This window comes from Rhagoletis zephyria, unplaced genomic scaffold (assembly GCF_001687245.7).
Source record: "Rhagoletis zephyria isolate East Lansing unplaced genomic scaffold, Rhagoletis_zephyria_1.1 Rzeph_scaffold_05781, whole genome shotgun sequence".
Taxonomy (NCBI): Eukaryota; Metazoa; Arthropoda; class Insecta; order Diptera; family Tephritidae; genus Rhagoletis; species Rhagoletis zephyria.
The window spans coordinates 25,484-32,864 of NW_016162864.1; the positions used below are offsets into that span (position 1 = coordinate 25,484).

At 36.2% G+C, this 7,381-nt stretch overlaps 1 long non-coding RNA gene across 1 annotated transcript in view; it reads left to right on the forward strand.

Annotated features, from left to right (window-relative positions):
- LOC108372465 (uncharacterized) overlaps positions 1–3,379 on the forward strand; it is a 4,780-nt gene extending 1,401 nt beyond the window's left edge. The window contains exon 2 of the long non-coding RNA XR_001848863.1: positions 3,341–3,379. This is a non-coding gene — a long non-coding RNA (uncharacterized LOC108372465). The remainder of the gene's footprint in view (positions 1–3,340) is intronic.
- The last annotated feature ends 4,002 nt before the right edge of the window (positions 3,380–7,381 follow it).

The window sequence follows — 7,381 nt, forward strand, 5'->3', positions numbered from 1 at the left end:
AAAATCGGACAATAACCACGCCCACATCCCATATAACGGTAATTTAGAAAAATACGAAATCCTCGATAAATCAGTAAATATTAAAGCTAATTTATTCAAAATTGATGGTTGCAACAATTTTTTACCAAGAAATACGCTTATGATACAATTTTGGAAAATGGGCGTGGCACCGCCCACTTATGATCATATATATGTATCTCGCTAACCGTTCTAGCAATTTGAACCAAACACAATATGGTTATTGTGCTTGCCACATAAAAGCAAACCGTTGAAAATTGTGGAAATCGGACTAAACTTACGGCCGCTTTTCATATAACTTACTTAAAATTTATACACCCCGGCTTATCATGTAGCGGTAGCTTTCGGAAAGGTGGAAAACATATATTTAATAGTTGCGCCGGGTATTTAATGTTCGGCTCCGCCCGAACTTAGACTTTCTTACTTGTTTTGTAATTATTTGTAGGAACAAAACAATTTGAATTTTAGCTATGCATGTGTATACATAAAAATATTTTAACATTTTTTTAAATTTGTATCTAAATTAAGTATGGCTATAAAATCATTTTATTAAGTTTACAAATACATATTAACTTTTGAAGACATATAATTTTTAATTACAAAAAAAATCCATAGGAAAAACTACTCAGTTTCTATCAAAAAAAAAAGTTAGACAAAAATATTTTGGAAATATTATAAACACCATTTGAGAAAACACTATTGATGTGAAATCCATAAAAGTTGATATTCTCGTCCTATCAATTAATTATGGATAAGATAACATTAACAATGGATGTGATATCCGCATTGTTTGATTGTATACAAATAAAATTTAATAAGCGCTTAATAAAAATAGATATGTTATCCATAATTTATGGATAGGACACTATTATACATTTTTTTTCGGATATCACATCCATAGTGTTATCTCCGTGTAATGATGAAACTCCCCGAATTCGTGATGTGCGTTTTGATATTGTTACACCAATAGAAGGTTACAATCTTATACACTTTCCGAACGGCAAATTAATTGTATGAGCAGCTTTTTCTGCCGAGGGGTGATCGCTTTTACATATAAGCTATTTTCTAAATTGCTTTTCGGGGTGAGTCGTAGTTTGTACGCACTCGGCCAGAGCGGTCGTCTTCCTTCTTTAAAATTCACCTATTAAAAAAGTCCGATAAGGCGGCTCGTACAGTATTCGAGCGAAAGATTTTGCGGAAGATTTACGGACCTTCACGTGGCGATGGCGGGTGCCGCAGACGTTGGAACGTTGAGCTTTAACACGACATGGACATAGTACAGCGAATTTAAATACAGCGGCTAAGCAAGCCAGCTCCAAGGCCATGTCGTTTGAATGGACTCCAACGCTCCAGCTCTGAAAGTATTCAACTCGGAACCCGCTGGTGGTAGCGGAGGATAAGGGAGGCCCCCACTGCGATGTAAAGACCAGGTGGCGAAGTACGTGGCTTCACTTAGCATTTCCAATTGGCGTCAGTTGGCACAGAAGATAAACGACTGGCGTGCTTTGTTGAACTCGGCCAAAATCGCTTAGACGGTTACAGCGCCAAATAAGGAGAAGAAGAAAAAGTGTTTTACTTAGGGCTAACTGTTGTTCAAAATTCATTAAAAAAAACTAATAAGTTAACAAACAAAAACATTTAAATTTTTCGAGAAAAAATATTTTGACGAAACAAAAGTTTGAAAGCTAAGTTAAAAAAAATGTTCGAAAACTTTACATTTTAAAATTAGCATTTTAAGCAAATTTATTGTCTTACAAAGAATTGAAAATTTTCAAGAAAGAAAATATATTTTGGAAAAATTTAACACTCCATTTGAAAAAAGAAACTATTTCAGAAACTAAAGAATTAAAAATTTAATAAGATTTCATAAGATTTCATAAAAAGGTTTGTATTTTCAAGAGTGAAAAAATTATTATGGAAAACATAATTTTGGAATAAATTATAAGTAATGGAATTCAGAGGAGTACCTATATGTACATCGATATTTAAAAATTCTTATCCTAGATTAAAGTTTCACCAAGAACTTTAATGCTTGCAACTCGGGGAAATAATACTTTAAGGGTAATTTAAATTTTTATGAAAACAAAATTTGGAAGAAATTGTAGGCAGACCATTTTTGTTAGTCAAGAGAATCAAGTTTGTAAAAATCAAATTCTAAAATAATTTTTCTGGAGTTTTATGGAATAGTTTAAAATTAAGGGATCAGGAAAAAAGTTAGAAACAATTTTCTTTATTTTTTCATTTAAAACTGCGTAAATTAAAAATAATTAATTTTATACACGCATGTATGTATAAGCATACATACATACATATTTATGGATTTTTAAAAAATATACTCAATATTTATGTTTAGGATTTTTAATTACATTTATTTTAGTTTTGTTTTTAATTTTTATACAAAGTGGATTGAATTTTTTGTAACCTCTTTTATAACGATTGAGCAGCAGTCATTTATTCATTTATTGAGATTTCTTAACCGATGAAATAAAAACTGGAGCATTTCTTTATTTGTCGCTAACTTTTTGCCCGTAATTTTATTTACTGCTTCACCGACTAAAAATATTTATTTTTTTTTCTTAATCTATAGATTTACTCTCACTCATCACAAAATTCAATTGAGCACAAATTTTAGATTACAATTGTTTGCAAAACAATTCTCATTTTTTTATCAACTCGAGTGTGGCGCTTTGAAACTTTGAGTAGATTAAAATTTCTTTGTTAGACAATAATATCGAAAAAAAACAACTTGGTAAATAATGGACACCCTAGTATGTATATACACATATTACAACAACAACTTATATTGCGTAAGCTTCCCGGCAACGCCAATGACAAAAACGTTTTGTAAAAATAAAAATGATTTAATAGAATAAAAAAAATTCAGCTGATAGTCTAAAATTTTGAGCGATAAACAATGCGGCAAAAAAGCAAACAATTGCAAGCAACAACAAAATTGCACACAAACCAGCAATAAACGAATTAACGATAATTAAAGCAAATAAACAAATTGACAATAACAACAACAACAACAACAACAAAGAAAACGACAACAATCGAGATGTTAGCACGCACAATCACAGCTCAGCGTTGACAACTTTGGGCAGTCGTCACTCTGACAGTTGCCGTGGGGCAATTAAAACAGCAAAAGCAACAACAACAATTAAAAAAATCACTTACAAGTATTTGTTGAAATTACAAAATCAAACATTAGGCAAAAAGGCATTAGCAAAACAGGCAATAAGCCAATTAAAGAGCGAATGAATGAACGAATGAAAATTCGGATTCGCTTACAGGCGCTCATCTTTGTCTCTATTTCCTATAGGAATATTAAATCTTTCAGCGGCAATTGCAAAAATAAAATAAAAAAACTTATATAACAAAAGAGGCGACATAATCCAGCAAAACGGTGGCGTTAAATCGACGGCAGTATAGCAAACAAGCCATGAATAATGATTCCTGAAAAGTAATCGAAAAAATCTTGTTCACAAGTGGCTTAGAAAACTGGCTAGAGACGCTGGAAATTTTGAGCGAAATGCTAAAAAACCGTCAAGTGCACGTGCACTTAAAAACAAAAACCAGTGAAACGCATGCGCAAACCCCAGGCGTAACCAAATTTGTAGCCAAACGCGTTAAGGGTGAATTAAAAAACAAAAGAAAAAAATCAAAAGCAAAATAAAAGGGGTAGATTTCCAAATAACAAAACGCAAAAATTTAATATACATACATACCTACAAATAAAATTTATGCAAAAAAATAAGGTTCCAGAAAGAATTTTAAGCAGTCTAGGAACTAAAATCCAAGAGTGGTAAGTGTTTTAAAGCAATATTTTTAATTGATTTTGCAGTAAAAAGAAACTTGGACTTGTATTTTTTTGAAAAAAGGTTATCTTTTTACATGTTTTTTTTTTTAATTGTATTTCAAAAAAAAAATTTTTCCCCAAAATATAATTGGTTTAAGAAATGTTTGTATTATAAAAATTTTCAATATAAAAAATTTCCAAGTTTTCTAAAATAATAAATTTTCTTTAAAAAAAGATCCGATGTATTACAAAAAATTTTCTTTAAACACTTTTCCCAAAAAAAAATTTTTTAAGAACATTTCTTTTTTTCATTGGAAAACGAGGAAAGTCTAAAATTCTTAAATTTGAATGTAATAAATATTTTACTTTGTTTGAATATCATAAAACTATCAAAATATGATTAATAAAAATTAAAATTTTTTATTTTGAAAATTCGTGTGATCAACGACACAAATTACCGTTGCAGCCTGAATTCTTTTTTTTCAACATAAAAAATGCAATTAATGAGCTTTCGCCATAAATGTACTAGCAGCAAAGTGTCCAAAAATGTTTGCGCTTAAGTTATACTTCAGTTGCCATTTCTTCATTTACGTGGACTTCCATATGTCTGTAGTTTTTCTTGCTTTGTCTTATCTTACTCATTTACTTCGCGACGACTTGTTTTCATTCGATTTTTTCGCCTGTCTGCCACCCAACGCTTGTTGTTGCTATTCTACGTAACGGTTATACGCGCGCTTGCGCTGTTGACTGCGTGTTTATTATTAACCTGTTCAACCAACTAACGGTACTTTCGAAAAGTATTTCAATGCGTCAGCTCGAGCGCCTGTCTACCAGCTCCACTTCCCTCTGCACCATTCAACTGCAGCTTTGATAGCTCGCCAACCACCCTCTTCGCGCATCACACCACACCACACGCCAATTGCCCCACTTTCCAATGTCCACTTTGCGACGCTCATAAATACTGGTTTAATTTGACCATTTTTGGTATGCTTTGCAATGGTTTGAGTTCGGTTCGGTTTGGAGCGACAACTTCCATTTCCACTTCGTCATCGTCATCAGCAGCAACATTATCTGCTCGCCGTGAGCCAGTGCAACGAAGTGGTCTGGATGCTCAGGTTTTGTTACTGCTAAATTTGGTGTAACAGCCGGCGCGCTTTAAGGCGGGGCAGAAGGGTAGGGAGGAAAATGCCTTAAGTGACCACCTAGTAGGCGCTGTGCGCAGCATTCAGGATGCCATAGCGCTGTCATCAGTTACGGCTTGCTCGCTGGTTGGGTTTTTGCGATCAACCGCCGTCCTATTTCGCGGCTGAGTTACAAGCTGTTGCTCGATAGTGGTTATTGTCGATTGGTTTTTGTTTTTGTTAAGTTGTAAGCGCAGCCAATGTAACTGATTTTCCTTAATTGTGAAGTTGAGAGACTGCGGTGACGGACTGCAAGCAGATGCAATCTGAATAAGACATGGAGCCAAGTCAGTTGCTTGGTCCGAAGACAAAAGAACAGATATAGCTTCACTTTGCGAAGTGAACAGCCGCGAGCAAAAGACTACATATTTTCGGTGCAGGGAATGCCTATTTCGGCAGCTTGCAGTAATCAGAGGCAGGCATTAGAGTCCAGCTGCAGACTAAAGGCCTGCCGTCTTCTATCGAGGATCGTTACTCTAACGTTCATCAACTAGTCGAGTCTAATCCCAAGGAATAACGATTAACTGGTAAGACAGCTCTCTAGCAGTAGATACCGTTCACTAATTATTTTGAGCTAAACCTAGGTGGGAAACTTTAATAGAGCCTTACGCCTAAAATCCTCACAAAAACTCACTTTACTTTAGAACTCTGAGGGTAAAACATTCACTTTGTTATGCAAAGAGCCCATCGGAGCTCTACTTTCAGGCAGTACCTGTTCGAAGCCCGCCCGTTGGCTGGAAGTGTTCGTAGAGATTTCTCATCCTATAATTTTATAACTTTAAGGGTTTGAAAGGCAACGAAAGGGCTAATGTTCTTAGTATTCCCGATGACAGACCTAAAGTTTGTCCCTTCTCAATGTTTTTCTAGTGAGAATGCTCAGTTCACCACTTTACTGGTGATATACGATTTGATTTACAGGGGAAGGAAAACTCCGAATTCTGAGGCCTCAGCAAGACAGACAAAAATGTTGTCAACATAGTGAAAGAGTGCACTATCACCGTTCGTCACCTATGGGATGCACACCACAATCATCAGACTAATTGCAACCTTGGTATGGTGGCATATCGGGGGCAGTAGTAGTGCATCTCAGGAAGGGCTCAACATGATATTTCATTCGAAAAACGAGCTCTGAGAAGCCAAAAAGTGGAAGGCAACCAATTTCGGGCATGCAGAAATACTGAAGGAAATAAAAAGGGGTCGGCTAAATGGAATTAAATCTGACATAGAAGCCAGCACTGATTACATTACACCTGTTTGGGCCCCAAAATACGAAAATACCAATTAGGTTTCCGACCAGAGAAGAATGGGATGCAGGACTGACAGTAGCAGAGGGGATTATTTCCATCTACACTGACGGTCCAAAAATCAAACAAGGAACCAGAGCCGGTAGACACTCGAAGGACCTGCAGATCAACCGCTCCTTTCGTCTATCGAACGACGGCAGTGTCTTCCAAGCGGAGATCTACACTGTAGAGAGGGAAGCTAGTCTTTTACTTAGTAGTAGACAAAGCCAAAAGTCAACAGTCAGGCAGCAGTGAACGCAATAGGATCTAAAATAGTGAAATCGGGAACTGTATGGAAATGTCGCACCACGCTGGTTCACTGAGCCGTATCAACTATATGCTGGGTTCCCGGACATAGCAAAATTGGGGGGAAGGAGTCGGCTGATGAGATGGCCAGATACGGGTCAGAGATGCCAATAGAAGAAGCGGATAGCTCCGTACTACCAACGTTACAGTGCACCGTGCCCGTGAAGAATTACTTGTGGTCAAACGAGAAGACTGTGAGAGCACACGATTATTATGGCCGCGGCTTAGTACGAAAAAGACAGCGGACATACAGGCCACTGTGCTATAGCTCCAATGCTTTTACGGCGGTGGAAATGTTGGATCTCATCGGCTTCATCGGGGTTAGTAATTGGTTCTGTAGAATAATGACTGAAAGCTACTGTCTGTTTTATAGGCACGTTTCTCCTCGTGATACTCACTAAAAGAGGGCACTCACAGTGGACAATTCTGTCTCCAAGTGAAAGTATGGAATATTCCACACACGCCATCCTAATCTAACCTAACCTAGTGAAAGAGTTTGTTTAGGTATGAAAGCCTTTTTAACTAGCTAATTTACAAGCCCAACTGGACCCTTTTATCATGGCTCGGCTTCAGGGGCCGCGAAGGTTTTTCAAAATTCTACAGTTATCTGCAATAGCACATTTTATTATTGTAGAGTCCCTCGAAATATGCTAAAATAAAAACCAACAAAAATTAAATGGCCGGTATACTAAAATATGGTCTCTCAACAAATCGGAAAACAAATCAAGCTGTCGTTTGACCCAAAAGCACACTACGTTATCATTGGATCATATAGATCGGATTGCTTCAAGTCA